Raw genomic sequence first — 16,794 nt, 5'->3', positions numbered from 1 at the left:
GCAGGAACTCTTGTGAAGTAAATAAAAAGGAAAGCCCTCTGCTAGGGCTGATAACGGAATCATAGGAGAAACAGAAAACGAAGAGACCTAAAACAAAGATGCCTCAACCTGAAAAGAACTGTTCACCACTTAAATATCTTGGCCTTTATATATATTATTCTTAACTTTTTTTCCCCTGCTTCTACATTATCTGCACAGTTTACTCCCAAGTAGTAACATCTGAAATTACACAGTGACTTTCAACCAGGTAAGCAAGCTTCCCTTGGAGGTAGGAAGGAAGACATCTGTACTTTGAAAAAGACCTTCCCCAAGATTCTGATACATTCTTCTGGTGGACTGGGGCCACAGCACACTCTTTTCCCTTCCAGTTAAGAACCACAGTTAAAGTTAAATAGAACTTTAAGGGAGAAATTAAGTAATACGGCAGCATATATGACTCAGGAGAATTGAAATTCTTAAAACATCTCTCTTGAGAATGCCAAGAGTTTTGGCATCTTCTTACACTGCGGTCCTCCATCATATGTATAGGGTCTAAAGTTGATAAATAAATGAAGGCATACATCTATTGTTTAAAGTTATACTCACAATCAGTAGAAAACTAAAATAAAAGAAACTGTTAAACAGGATTGTCTCTGGGGTATGGGCCCAGAATAAGGTGAAGACACATCTACATAGTTTAATATTTTTTTTAAAATTCCTGTAATTAAAAAAAATTATCTTTAAAATATGTTCTTTTGGTAAAGAACCTTCGTAGTTTTCCTTCTAAATGTTAGCACAGTTTAGGATGAAAAGAAACTTGCCAGAACAATGACAACTGACTTCTCAGGAAAAACTCACTGGGAAGTGGTGGAAAAAGTTATATTTCAGTCTTCAGAGTAGCCAAATATAGCACACAACACTTCATTTCCAGATTTATATTTGGATCCCCTAAGTCGGTTGCTGATGAAATTACAACTTTAAAATATCACCAGTATATCAACAGTGAAATAACACTGTTCATTTTCTCTGCCAGCCAGCTAGTGCAGAACAAATAAAATTATTCCATAGAATGTAAATGGACTCAGCACATTAGCACAACATATTTAATTCTAGAGCTTAACAACAATTTTCTCCTGACAATGGAAAATGAAGAGACATACTGCAGAATAACTATTTTAAAATTCACACTACCTTGCTATTCAGTGTAACACGTGTCTTTAATTTTTTTCCTTGGAAATATCTATGCAGTACAGGAAATAATTCCATAATGCACGTTTAACAAATATTGGTGTATTCAGTATAACTGAAAGCATACCACACATTTCCTTCCTATTGTGTTCACTGATTTACTCTTTTAATTCAAATCATGGTGGAGGTCTTGGAACCGGGCCTATATTTTTTACTACAGTGGAGTTAAATTTTGGCATTTCATTTCTAAAACAGTATAACTTCATGTATAGTCAGCCCTCTGTATCTGCGGGTTCCACATCTGTGGATTCAACCAGCTGCAGACAGAAAATATTTGGAAAGAAACCCTGCCCCACCAGCCCAGGTAGGTGCCCTCAGCCAGAACCAGAGCTTCTCCAACGTGGCCCTCAGCCTTGCCCATCCCATCGGGCACCCTTGGCAGGCACCGGCATCCCCCCAAAGCGGCTCCCGCCCCAGGGGTCAGCCCTGCACACCAGAACACCTGCAACAGTTGTAGCCAGTCCTTACAGCCAGCTGCACTGGGGGCCAGCCCTGCACACCAGTGTGGCCTCAGTAAGAGGACCATTTTCTTACACCATATACAAAAATAAACTCAAAATGGATTAAAGACTTTAAGGCCTGAAACCATAAAACTCCTAGAAGAAAACACAGTTAGTATGCTCTTTGACACTGATCTTAGCAATATTTTTTTTGGTTCTGTCCCCTCAGGCAAAGGAAACAAAAGCAAAAATAAACAAATGGAACTACATGAAACTAAAAAGCTTTTGCACAGCAAAGGAAACCATCAACAAAACAAAAAGGCAACCTAATGAACAGGAGAAGCTATTTGCAAATGGTGTATCTGATAAGGGGTTACTATCCAAAGTATATAAAGAAGTCATACAATTAAATTTTAAAAATCCATTTAAAAAATGGGCAGAGAACCTGAATAGACATTTCTCCAAAGAAGACATACAGATGGCCAACAGACACATGAAAAGATGCTCAACGTCATTAATCATCAAGGAAATGCAAATCAAAATCACAATGAGCTATCACCTCACACCTGTCAGAATGGCTGTCATCAAAAAGACCGCGAATAACAAGTGTTGGTAAGGATGTGGAGAAAAGGGAACCCTTGTGCACGGTTGGTGGGAATGTAAATTGGTTCTGCCACTATGGAAAACAGTATGAAGTTTCCTCAAAAAATTAAAAATAGAACTACCAAACGATCTAGCAATTCCACTTCTGAGTATTTACCCAAGGGAAAAAAACCCCACTAATTCAAAAAGATATATATACCCCTATGTTCACTGTAGCACTATTTACTATAGCCAAGATATGGAAGCAACCTAAAAGTCCAGTAATAGATGAATGGATAAAAGAAGATATGGTATATATATGTACAAAGGAATATAACTCATCTATAAAAAAGAATGAAATCTTGCCATTTGCAACAAAATGGTATTATGCTAAGTGAAATAAATTAGGCAGAGAAAGACAAACACTATGTGATCTCATTTATATGTGGAATCTAAAAAACAAACGAACAAACCAAAGAACACAGAAACAGACTTATGGATATAGAGAACAAACTGGTGGTTGCCAGAGGAGAGGGAGTGGGAGGTTGGGTGAAATAGGTGAAGGGGATTAAGAGGTGCGAACTTCGAGTTATAAAATAAATAAATCATGGAGATGTAATACACAGCATAAGGAGTATATAGGCATCCCTTATTTTATTGTGCTTCAATTTATTGCTTTTGTTTTTGTTTGTTTGTTTTTAAGAATTGAAGGTTTGTGGCAACCCCACATTGTAAGATAATGGTTAGCATTTTTTAGTAATAAAGTATTTTTTTTCAGAAAGTCTTCATTTTAAGCCATGAAATTGTTTCTGCAAATCTTTTTTTTTTAACTTTTAATTTCATATTGGAGTATAGTTGATTAACAATATTGTGTTAGTTTCAGGTGTACAGCAAAGTGATTCAGTTATACATATACATGTATCTATTCTTTTTCAAATTGTTTTCTCATTTAGGTTCTTACATAATATTGAGCAGAGTTCCCTGTGCTATACAGTAGGTCCTTGCTATAAACCCTGTAAAAGGACTCAATGGATGAAAAAGATAAAAGAAGCATCATTTGGTTAGCTATTTTAAATATAGCAGTGTGTACATGTCAATGGCAAACTCCCTAACTATCTTACTCAGTGGACTCAGCGGATGAAAAAAAATAAAGTATTTTTAAATTGAGTTACATTACATTGGTTTTTTAAGACATAATGCTATTGCACACTTAATAGACTACAATGTAAAAATAACTTTTACACGCAATCGGAAACCAAAAAATTCGTGACTCACTTTATTGAAATATTTGCTTTATTGCGGCGGTCTGGAACCAAACCCACAATATCTCGGAGGTATGATTGTAGTCGATAATACTGTAATAATTTTGTATGGTGACAGACGGTTACTGGACTTACTGTAGTGATCATTTTGTAACGTATTTGATTGTCAAATAACTAGGTTGTACACCTGAAACTAACATAATACTGTACATCAACTATACTTCAATTTTTTTAAATTCCAAAAAAATACCAGAGTTCCCAAAAGCAAAAAGTGAATTTGTCATGCCAGCAACTATTTACATAGCATTTACATTGTATTTAACCACTATTTACATAGCATTTACATTGTATTAGGTATTATAAATGATCTAGAGATGATTTAAAGTATATGCATAGGTTATATGTAAATATTACACCATTTAATATGCAACTTGAGCGACTCATATTTTGGTATCCAAGAGGGTCCTGGAACCAATCCTCTGTGGATACTGAGGGACTACTGTATAGAGGTCTTTCCTCTGGGAAAGATTTTTAAGAGGAATAGAAAGAAACAACTCTAGCAAAATACTAGCTTCTATCAAGATATTTCAAGAAATCACCTTTATACTGAGGTGATTCTCTAAATGTATTCAAATGTCAGTCAAAACCTTATGTTCAAGCATAAACCTATGCCAAAAAACAGGATGTCATACAAATACCTTATGATCTCACTTACATGTGGAAAATAAAACCAAAACCAAAACACAAAAACCAAACTCATAGATACAGAGAATAGACTGGTGGGTGCCAGAGGTGAGCAAAATGGGTGAAAGTGGTTAAAAGATATCAAACTTCCACTTATAAAAAAAATAATAAGTCCTGGGGATATAATGTACAGCATGGTGACTACAGTTAATAAGGCTGTATTGCTTAGTTGAAAGTTATAAGAGAACAGATTTTAAATGTTTTCATCACAGGGAAAAAATGCATAACTATGTGTGGTTAACTAGATCTTACTGTGGTGATCATTTTGCAACATATACAAATATTGAATCATTATGCTGTACACCTGAAACTAAGATGTCAATCATAGCTCAATAAAAAACAGGCTGTCATATTATTAACTGAGATTGGAATTATTGCACAAGTGATAGATAATACAAATAGCAATTTAAATTTTAAAACTTCACTAGAATTCTAAAAATGAAGTGAAAAACAAAATTAAAATATAGGATTACTTATCTATTCTTTAATCAATGATAAGTGCTACTAGAAGTTTAAGTCCTAAATTGCATATTCTTATAACCTAACTATTCCAGAAACAGTACTTTGTTACCATTTTCAGTGTCTTGTCTTGTGCGGTACTTTATACTTTTCTGAGCAATTTATGCTGTTATCATTCTGTATCTTCAAAATAACTTTGAGTGAAAGTAGGCAAATTATGGATTTGGCCAATCCTTCACATCCTTCAAAGTAGGCTCAAATGCTATAAACTCTGTTAGTGAACCCACGTAATAGCAACCAACAGTCTTTCAAGTATTTATAGAGGTACAGGTATTTTAGCTCCCCAGTCTGGCTGATGTAAGACTGTATCTTAAACATCTTGTGTTCTCCCAGCACCCAGTTCAGTAGTTTCTACCATAGAAGCTTAATATCTTCACTGTATCCAAGAATCAGGGACTTTGAGATAGCTTTTAGAGAAAACCTTTGGACAGTTCATAATTCTTTGCCTGCAATCAGAACTTCCTTTCATGATTCTAGAAACAGCATACAAATCTGGTTTTCTACTGGCAAATGGAACTACACCTGGTCTTCAATCATTATTGGAGCCATTATTTTAGGAAGTAAACGGCTGAAACCCAAATCATCATTCACATGCCAACATGGTAAATTATGTACTTCATATACAAAGCTGTATATGAAGCTTTATTTAACGACTTCCTCTCCATAATTGTTTGACCTTTTCCATTCTTGCCTTTATTTCGTCATTTGGCAATGAACTCAGTTCTGCTAGGGACTCTCTGAGCAGTCATGCAGAATGCCTCAGAATTGTGTCCGAGGGAAGGGTTGCCTTGAGGGGTGTCAACTCCTCCTGGGCATTCAGGTTTTGCTTGTCTGAACTGCTGAGTAGGTTCCCAAACATACCCCAGGTGGTGGCAGAGAAGCCTCAGGACAGAAAGGGGAAGACACAGGTTCGTCAGTTCTTCCGGTTACACCTGGGAAGATGGTGAACAGCTAGAATAAAAAGATGAGCTAAAAGCTTGAGGTAGAGCACAAGAGGTGCCCAAAGCACCTTCTTACAGAATGTGCATACATTCATATTACCCATGCCAACTGCAGTCTGGAAGACAGAAAAGGGCTAGAGTATAAACCCTGTAAAAGGACTCAATGGATGAAAAAGATAAAAGAAGCAGAACGATTGAGGATCTAAATTCTGGGAACCTAGTGGATAGAATGCTGACCTAGTAGGTCATTATGCTAAAACGCTATTTACTATAACAGTTGAATGTTCTTTAAGAAATAACCAATGTATATGAAAGAGTGATGGGGGACAGGGAGGGAGAGTGCAAAAAAAAAAAGTGCATTTCAAAAGCTGCTAAACGCTTCACAGTTCATCTTAAAAAGAAAACCTGTCAGCCAGCCAATTCTAATTTATTGAGCGTCTGCTGAGTGAAGCACATTAGATTTGACACTGTTGGGAGAACAGACCTCTGCCATCAACCTGCAGTTTTAGCATGCAAACAGCACACACAGGTGAAACACTGGAAAAACACATTTTACAAACCAATACAAAAACAGACATGAATCTTGAGGTGAATTTTGTTTAACATATGAGCTACTGTGAGTGCTGAGCGGCCTCTAGGGAGAGAAATTAAAGAGGGCACAAGAAAAAGAATCAGGACATCATTTCGGCAGAGTTTAAGGATCAGTTTCGAGGTAAGAAGTTCTTGCTGGAGGAAAGAAAAGCAATCTAGAAAGTAGTGAATGTGAGTTCACGGGGAGAAATCATAAAAGAAGGTGATGAAACTAGGAGTCTGAGAGAGCTGGCAGGTGGAGAAGTTTTAACTCCCTGTTAAACCAGGGAGCTTTGATTTGTAGCAGTAACAGGAAACAACTGAAACATCAAAAAGAGTGAATAAATTATCAAATCTTGTCTGAGTAAGAATGTGCTTGGAGTTGAGCTTAAAATGCACTGAAAGAAAAAAAGATTAAAGCAGGGAGACAAGTAAAAAGTCTGAAGGAAAGGAAAATGGCCTTCTACACTGTGATTGGAATATAAATCGGACACTTTGGGGACAGCAAATGAAAAAAAGTAACAAAAACGTAAAGTAATTTACACTTTTAACCTAGTAATTGTCTTTCCAGGAAGTTATTTTAAGAAAAAGTTAAAGATGAGCATAAAGACTTGTGTAGCAAACATGTTTATCAAAGTATTATTCAAGATAATGAAAGTCTGTCTACAAATTGGTTGATTACATCATGGGATAGCCAAGAAATGGAATACAATGCAGCTATTAAAAATCATGTCATGAAAGAATACTAATAATGTAGGAAAACGTTCATAATGAAGAGCAGATTACAAAGCAGTTTGTTTACGACACACATGAGGGGGAAATGGTTGAATTATGTTAATATGCATCATTAGTTATGTCAGACTAGTAAGAGTTTGGGTGATATTTTTTCTCTATGCGGTTTTCTTCATTTTCCAAATTTTCTAAAATAAAAAAAATAGAAAAATGATTGACCACTTTCTATGTGCCAAGCACTGTGCTGAATGCTTCACATGTGTTCACTTATTTCACCCTCACGAAAACACTTATTGGTTTTCACAGATGAGGAAACAGACTCAGAGAGGTTAAGTAATTTATCCTTGGTTACGCAGTGAGTCGTGGATTGGAGCAGGAATCACCAAATGCTTTTGAACCAGAAAAGAAAAAAATTTTTGTATTTTAAAAAGAAGGCAATGCCTACTGTGGTCCCTTCTTTTGTAGGGTAAAGCAGACCCAGACTAGGATAAAGCCGTTGAGAAGAGAATAAAAGAGCACATGAGCAAATCTTGGTGACAGATGGAAAAGCAAAACCCATAAAATGGCTTCAGTGTTGCAAAACTGGAAGCTAAAGATGATGGAGATGCTATTGAAAACAACGGGAAAACAGAGTACAGTGAAACAAATTAAATTTACTTTGAACACTTAACTGTAAGCCTGAAAACCATCCACCTCTCTGTATTTTATGGAATATCCACCACCCCTTTAAAAAAGAAAAACCTCTAGGAGGAAAAAGTATTATTTTATAGAACTCCAAAGAAAAATATCATACTAATGATTTTGGTTACAAGTTCCAGGGAGGCAAAAGCTATTTCCAAGAAAAGATATTAAATGATATTAAATTAAATTCCAATAGAGCCTCCATTAGAGAAAGATCAGGAGTAAATAAGAACTATGTTCAAAACACTTTTAGTATTTTTCTCTAGGACTTTGCAAAGGGTAAGTTACTATTCATTTTAACTTTAATAGATTTAAAATAAAAATAGGCTTCTGATGTCCTTCACTATGAAAACATGCCTTACAATTTTTATTTAGTACTGCATATTTCATAGTTGTGGGAGGTTTTTATGCCCCCTTCTTTTCAATCAAATGTTCTATTTTATTACCAAGTCTAAGACCTAGTATACAGTATACAATTTTATATTTTAAAAAATTAGGTATGGTATCCAAAGCAAAGAAAGCTTCCCCTACACTCAATAAATTCTTACTTAGAAGATATTTTTAAAATCAAGGAATGGATTTTATCATTAAGTTTGTAATGAGTGGTTATAAATGTTGATCCTGATGTAAAGACCCAAGTTCAAAGCAAATTTGAAAAACCAACAGATGAGATTCTAAGATTACAAACCTGGAAAATTCATCTTAAGAAGAATTATCACTTTTGCCTCAAGGATGGTACAGGCTGTGCTTTGCCAAGATAAGAAGTTTCAGGATTTTAATATCTTTCCAATTATCTGATTTTATAAATTACCCTTCCCCCTTCATTTTACTTAATGTGCACACACACACACACACACACACACACACACACACACACACACACACAGAGTAATTTGGCAGAGAGACATCCCCAAGCTCCACTGAAATGAATGGGACGAATAATTGATGGCAGCGCCTTTCAGTTTATATTTACACAATATATGCCTGGCTTGGAACGCACAGTGCTGCTGCTTCTGATATGAGTGTCGATTATGAATGGACACAGGCTTCTAAGACTGGATCAAAAGGAGACTAAAGCAAAGGGGCTGATCCTGGGACCCATGCTAAGGCTAAAGTTAACATTGATGCCACACACAATAAGGTGCTATATCTGGCTCCGAGGGCATCTGATCAGTGACCCTCGGAGGAGAAGCAGATTTTGACACTGAGGAAGACACACAAGGGAGGTTAGGTGGGAAATCAATTCTGCAAATGCTGAGTAGAAAAGAGCTGAATTTTAGGAAACAGTACCTCAGGGATGAATCGCTAGGTATTCAGGAGATAAAAGAGAGATCATAAAAGAGATCATTCAAAATTCGTGCCACAGGACGACAGAAGAGAGAAGGGAGTAATATTTTTATTGCAGACAAGGTTGCCCTGCCCTTGAAGGGAGGTGATTGCACATGTGCTGAGTTGACAGCAGCCAGCATGGAAGGCATGTGAATTTACTTAGGTCCACCTTGGCATCCATCTTTCTTAGGGTAACATATCATTAACTTCTGACAAGGGCTCTTTGGCTCCAGGCACTTCAAAACAAAGTCAGAGTGAGCGCCCTTGCCCACCAGCAAGAGGGCAGAGGCAAGGGAGTTGTTCTTTTCTCTCGCCTGCCAAGAGTGTCATTTCTTTCCATTTTTAGTCTTTGCCACTTCTAACCTGGAGGGGTTATTTAAATAAGAAAAACCTCTTAGAGAGGACCATTTTGCACTCCTGAATTCATAATTCTGCCTCAAGAAGGCAAATTTGATTCCTTCAAGACACACGGCATCAGGAAAAAGTCTCAGACTTAAACCTGAAGTGTGTCAATGCTATCCTATGCTTATTATGGAGATTTGAGATTGCTCTGGAGAACCAAAGCTGTGGACGTGCAAATGCTGGTCAGTTGTGTGGCACAATGACCACCACAGAGGGCATAACACTCAGCATGGTAGGGACTCAGAGCCATATAACCTAACCTACTTAATATGGAGAGTGAAGTTTTCATTTAGCTTAAACACTAAGATGACGACTGCTAAGTTATAGGTTCAGGACAATTCCTCCGGGATTCCTCAAGGGACAAAACTTTAATAACTCTATCAGTCATCTGATCCATATGTAATCTGAGGCATATTCACATGGTAGCACCAAGCATGCTCTAGCACGAAAATATAATTAAAACTCCACTTCTTGACTGATGACTTCCCTGACAGCAGATGGAGGCTTTATATATATATCTCTCTCACAGTATGGCGGTATCAAATACTGTTTAGCCATGTGGTCCATTTTCCTAATCTTATTATCTTGGTGAAATCTACATTCAAACTCTAAGGGATTAAAAATTTATCTTTTTACAGTCTAAAGAAAAGTTGAGGTTATTTCGCTACTACTACTACTAAAGTGATGATTAATAAATTCTTTGGTCCTCAGTTGGTCCAGGAAGATCCCACATGCCACGGAGCAACTAAGCCCGTGTGCCACAACTACTGAGCCTGTGCTCTAGAACCCGCGAGCCACAACTACTGAGCGCGTGTGCCACAACTACTGAGCCCACGAGCCACAACTACTGAGCCCATGTGCCACAACTACTGAGCCCGTGTGCCACAAGTACTGAAGCCCGTGCGCCTAGAGCCCGTGCTCCGCAACAAGGGAAGCCACCGCAACGAGAAGCCCACGCACTGCAATGAAGAGTAGCCCCCGCTCGCGGCAACTAGAGAAAGCCCACGCACAGCAATGAAGACCCAACACAGCCATAAATTAATTAATTAATTAATTAATTAAAAAAAAAAGAAGAAGTGCCTTCAAAACCAGTATGAGATTTAGGCTCCTTGTATGTGCAGTGGGGGGCTGGAAAAGGGTTCATCTTTCTGTCCAGGAATCTGGTCTAACAGAGAACCCGAAAAGGATCCCTGCCCCCAAATCATTTTACCTTTTGGCTTTGAGCCCTAAAATTCTAACATTACAGCTTGCAATCTCTGGTTTATGCCAGTTCTTCCCCTTCTCAAAAGGCAAATATTTTAAGGAAGAGTAATACACCAAGAAATGGTCAGTCTTAGTGTGGACATGTTGATCAGATTTTTACACACAGGGAGGGGGAATGAGAAGCAGGAAAGCACCCAGAGAAATCCCTGGGAATAAGGTGTAAAGTTGGCAAGTAAAGGTCAGGAAAGACAAATGTTGTCTACTCTGAAATTTAACCCTGTATAGAGGAAAACACAAAAATCTGTACTGCCTGAAGGTTTTATTTAGTCTTCACCACCACTGGCTCTACCCGCAAGACCAACCATCAAAACTATTTTGAGGTTAACCTGAGAAGGAAAACGTAATTTGTTGCATTTCACACATAGGTCAATAAAGAATACATTCGGTAGCCATCTACCGTACATTGTTTTTCTTTTTTTTCACGTACTAAATTTATATTTTACCCCTTTCCAGACAGGATATGAGGCAACTGATCATAACACGGTACTTTCTATGTTTATTAATTTATAACATTGAAACTAAAGATGGAGTAACTTTAATATATTCTAAATATTACATCTTAAGGAGCCTTCACAGTGCCTTTTATGTTAAAGGTGCACAATATATGTTTTTTATATAAATGAATGAATGAAGTCAAACAACATGACCAATCTCAGTGGCACATTGTTTTAAAACTACTCCTGTATGGATAGGAGTCAGCGCTTATGTTGCAAACGTTATCTTCCAGAACAAAAGCTATTGTTGCCTCACCAGAGCTGCCACAGCACTGCCCTTCATCAGACCTCTACTACAGCTCTCTACCACTTAATTCTTAGTGTCTCCATCTAGTCAACTATTTGCCTCCTCACTAATTTATGAGCAACTAGCAGGTAGGACAAAGTTTTTTCACATATGACGGTTTCCCTAATATCTAGCCCAGTGCAGGCATGCTGGAAGAAAATGATGGGGAGGGGGTGCTTTAAAACTAGGCTTAAAACCCTGTGAGTGATAATTCTATATAGCCACAAACATAAAAGAGAAAAGGACCAGGTCCCCCTGTGATTCTTTCTATCACTCTGACATTTGCCATAAGGCATATAGATGTCATACTATTTTATATTTCTTGGGCACCAAATCTTGTTTAATACCACAGAAACAGGATGGCTGGTTTAGGCAGAGCCAGAGTTTGTTTTATCTCAAACCAAGAAAGTGTTTCTTGTAATTTATGTATAATTTCGAACCTAAATGAAAATCTGATGAGAGCAATGGATCCTCTTCCCAGAAACACACACAAAGTATCTAGTGTCCCATTTTAGGAACCCAGGTATAAAGTCCATGAACCGGCTCACCCTGAAGTCTTATTAGATCCAAGCATGAAGAGGGCACTAGGTACAGGGCTGTAGTTTTTCCTACAAAATGATGTGGTCAGACGTGATCAGTATTTCTCAAGGGTGGTACTCCAACCAACTGCTTCCAAAGCACCTGGGAGTGGGGAGGGGTGTCTTAAAAATGCAGAATATGGGTCCTGCTCCATAGTTAGTAAATCACAATTTTTCAGGTAGGACCCTAGAATCTGCTTTTTAAACTTGTGCTACATTTCAATAAGCTCACTGAAGGGTGAAACCCACGGTCTCTACCCCTTAGAGTTCTGATTTTATAACATCTAGGCACATGTGTTCTTACAAAGCTAGACAACAAATTCTGATGTACATCCAGAGTTGTACCAGACTCTCCACAATAACAGCCCTCTGCATCCCCCAGGACTCAGTTTGGCAAATAAACATCTTTAATTCTTGTAACAACCTTGACTGTGTGCAGCGACATTCCCACACAACCTGTCTACCCTCAGTGCCATGGGCATTTTTTACGGCATCAAATTGCCAATCTGCTCAGCCTCTGAAAGGGTGAGCCCTCCCTAAAGCAACCTAACTGACCTTGAGTACTTCTGATACCAGGAGGACCTGGAACCCTTTTCCAACAGCTTGTGGGCAATCAAGCAAATCTCAGCAAGCTGTGTGAAATAGGCCACAGGATGACCTGTAGCAAAGCACCTTGAAAACACAGTGATTTCCTCTTGACCAAGCCCGGGCATGATCAGAGCACTAAGCTGACCTCTGCCGGGGACGGCCAATGGAATTGTGAAGCCTGGATAAGAGAAGCAAAATGCAGCAGAGAGGAAAGCAAATCAGCATTCCCAGCAGTGTTGCATAACTTTGCATACAGAGTTTGAAAGGGTATCTTATTTTAGCAAGAGAAAAATGGGATACCTAATTGTGTGGAAAAGCTATAATTTCAGCAGTGAATGCACCTGCTTGTGTAAATATAAAACGACACATTTTAAAATCTGAATGGGCAAATAGTTCAGAGAAAAATATACCCTTTCCCAAGTCCTGCTTCACCCCCAAAAGACGACAGCAGTATGAGCAGGCGTGCAGTCATGGGCTAGAACTAATCCTTTCAATTAATACTTGAGTGTCTACTATGTGTCAGGCACTGTGCTAGCCGCTAGGAATAAATGGTGGGCACAAGTCAACATGTCTCTGCCCTCATGGGCCATTAAGCCCAGAGCCACCCTGAGAATCCTTCTCAATACAGTATTCCGGGCAGCAACCAATCAACCAAAGTTAGCGTAGGAGATGAAACCCGTTCATGAGCCTTGGTCTAAATCCAGGGTGGCCAAATACAGTAAAAACACCTGTTTTTGTGAATAAAGTTTTATTTGAACATGACCCCACCCAATTGTTCACATATTGTCTATGGTTGCTTCTGAACTTCAACGGAAGCATTGAGCAATGAGATAGAGTCTGTATGGTACACAAAGCCTAAAATATTTACCGTATGGCTCCTTACAGAAAAAGTTTACCAAACCCTGGTATAGATGAATTGCCAAACTAAAGCAAAATTAGCAGACGTGTGTGTGTGTGTGTGTATACAATTGACGTTGTTTAGCTTGCATTTATTATTTGCCCTCATGTATTGAGCACTATGTTGGGTTTCAGGTGTACTAAAATCAGTTGTACAGAGTTGTCACCTTGAAAGAACTCACAATCTAGCTACAGAAATGACTAAACAGATAATCACAAAACAATTTGATCAGTTCTAAAACATAAGTACATACAATTCGCTATGTAAACCCAACAAAGTGATTGAAAACTCTAACACCCCAGAGAGATTTCTTAAGCATTCTATTGCTTTCCACTTGACCACACAACCTAAAAAGTCAGGGAGAGTCTTGGACATTGCAGTCCTGTGGCAATCCTCAGAAGAAATGAGTGGATAAAAATGTAGCCAGACAATATAAAGAGTGGCTGCTTGAACTTGATGTAACATTAAAAATGAAAAGGTCATTAGGCATTCTAAAAACAATGGGAAACTGGTGATGCCTCATAAAAAAACTAACTTTAGCAACTTTGGATTCTCCAAACTGTCGTTTGTCAGGAACCACATAATCAAGAGAAAATGAATAAGGTTCCAAAGAGACATGTAAAGTTTGAATTAGGATTCACAGTAGACTGGCAGGGACATAATAAATTCATAATTATAGTAACCCACAGCTGCTTCAACCTTAGAAAATAATGAATTGCTTAGTGAGGGCTGCTGTCTCTGAAATGGCAAGCAAAAGCCATCTGCTATGGAACAGTGTCCTGTCTTTAGGTCCTATATCCAGACAGTCGATATCCAAGGGAGACCCACCTCGAGATTTACTGTTGCAACAAGCAATTTCCAAATGTCATAAATCAGTATGGAAATTGTTACACAAGAAAAAATATAAACTTTGCCGTTCACAATACTCAATTATTAGTTTCCTTTTATTCCCCAAGGTAGTACCTGTGATTCTTCTTCAAAACATATTGATCTGAATGCCCTAGGATAAAGAAGTCATTAAATAAGTCAACATGACTTATGACACCCACTCAACAAACCAAGCTTTCTTTTCTAACACAAATCATATGTCCACATTCAGGCAATTAAATAGTGAAGGTTAACAGAATGTTAGAAGACAGGTGGCTGGCCATTTTTGCTTTGGATAGCTATTTATAAATTGAGTTGCCAGCTCTGAAATCATTCTTTCGAGAGATGTATGAAACAAAAGTTTATATATAACACATTTTAACTTAACACTTTAATGGTACCCTTCCAAAGAACTAGATAAATTCTCAGGGCCCTTTTTTGGTTCTTCAGTTAAAGAGAAAATTAAATTTGGATATATATGTGTGTGTCCTATGTAATTTTTCAAATGAAAGTTCTATAAATGATAGCTCAATTCCGTAATACCTCATTTAACAAGTGCCATCAGGGAATGAAGAGTTCCACATAAATGAATGTCCCATTTAACTCAACTTTACTACTCTAAATGATGAAAAATTATTTTAACCTCTTTTGATGGAAATGTTTCTAAATTGAAACACATACTTCTGCAGTTTTTCAAAGAGAATGCATGGAAGAAAATTCAGCATTTGGGGGGTTGATTTAAGGCCATTTTTGGAACATGGAGGGAGGGTTGTAACGTACATGTCTCCTGCATATGAAGTTGATTCCCACACCAAATCACCCTGGTTACTGTAAGAAGCTCTGGGTTCTCCTTCCATAGGCAGATAATGCTGCTTCTAAGTGGCTACTTTAGGCACAATTATCTACCCTAAAGACTTGGAAAATGTTTAACTTTCTTATTGGAGAAAGGTGCGTGGGCTTTGTGATGTTTCCCCTTAGTACTTTTTTGTTAACCTCCTGGTCCATTATAGTGCTCCAGATAGCTGAAATGGAAAAATAAGGTCTATCCATCAGATAAGTGGAATATAAAAAGTCAGCAATGTGAATATTGAATGCATATCTATACTTTTTATTAGAAATCATAAAGAACTTCCCTCTAGATTCATATACTCCAAGAAAATCCATCAAAACGGCATGAATAAAACTGGTATCTTTTTTTATATAAATTTATTTTATCTATTTATTTAGGCTGCGTTGGGTCTTCACTGCTGTGCGGGGGCATTCTCTATTTGCAGCGAGCGGGGGCTACTCTTTGTTGCGGTGCACAGGCTTCTCATTGTGGTAGATTCTCTTGTTGCGAACCACGGGCTCTAGGCACATGGGCTTCAGTAGTTGTGGCTCACTGGCTCAGTAGTTGTGGCTCACAGGCTCTAGAGCACAGGCTCAGTAGTTGTGGCACACGGGCTTAGTTGCTCCGCAGCATGTGGGATCTCCCCGGACCAGGGATCGAACCCATGTCCCCTGCATTGGCAGGCGGATTCTTAACCACTGCGCCACCAGTGAAGTCCCCAAAACTGGTATCTTTATATCTGTGATGTTTATAATGCACATGGATGGGTCAACCAACCTAAGGGACTCTTATGAAAATCTAAATGGTGTTGGTATGATTTGTCTTATGAAAACTTATATAGCTTTACATTCTTACCCAAATATTCATTAATTGAGCCAAAATTGAAAATACATCTTTCATCTCTGGTTCTTTAGCAGTTTGTACAATATCAGGCATTAGGTAGGCACTCAAATGCTTGGTGAATAAATGAATCAAAAGACTTCAGTGTCACAGAAACATTTTAAAAATTCAATATCCAAATTTTAGGTAATCAGTTTACTTTAAATCACTTAAATTACTAACTATATCTTTCTCCATTTTATAAGAAAAAAAATCATATGCAATCTCAGAAGTTAGAGCTGTATACACTGGATGGACCATTTGCTCTAGTACCTGTGCTACTAGTTTTCACTATTCTCTATATGAGCTAAAGCAATTAGAAAAGCAGTTAGAGTCTGGAAAGTTCCTAAAGTCATAGTTTAAATATTTTTATAAACAAGCATTATAAAACTTTCCAGTTCTATTCTATTACATACTGGAACATATAAATAATATTTAGTTCCATACATCTTATTTGCCCAATGTTTGAAAACATTATTTGTGATTGACCAACTTCTTAAAATATTAAGAAAACAAATGTACAGGAACGAAAGAACAATACCAGGGAGTTTTTCTTGACTCTTTTTCTGGAAACCAACATGAAACAGTGGAAATCTCATATAAAGGAACAGTAATCATCCTCTGTATGGTTTTAGTTAAGCATGAACCTGTAGTTACCCTTTTCTTCCACCAGATGGCAACCA

The 16,794-nt window shown here is 37.7% G+C and overlaps 1 protein-coding gene across 1 annotated transcript in view; it reads right to left on the bottom strand.

Moving 5' to 3' along the window:
- Window positions 1–16,794, bottom strand: part of PPM1L (protein phosphatase, Mg2+/Mn2+ dependent 1L) — a 305,410-nt gene that overhangs the window by 107,710 nt on the left and 180,906 nt on the right. The window lies entirely within an intron of this gene.

Source organism: Balaenoptera ricei, chromosome 4 (assembly GCF_028023285.1).
Source record: "Balaenoptera ricei isolate mBalRic1 chromosome 4, mBalRic1.hap2, whole genome shotgun sequence".
NCBI classification, from domain to species: Eukaryota; Metazoa; Chordata; class Mammalia; order Artiodactyla; family Balaenopteridae; genus Balaenoptera; species Balaenoptera ricei.
Note: the sequence above shows the minus strand (reverse complement) of the source record. Positions and strands in the feature narration are given on the sequence as shown.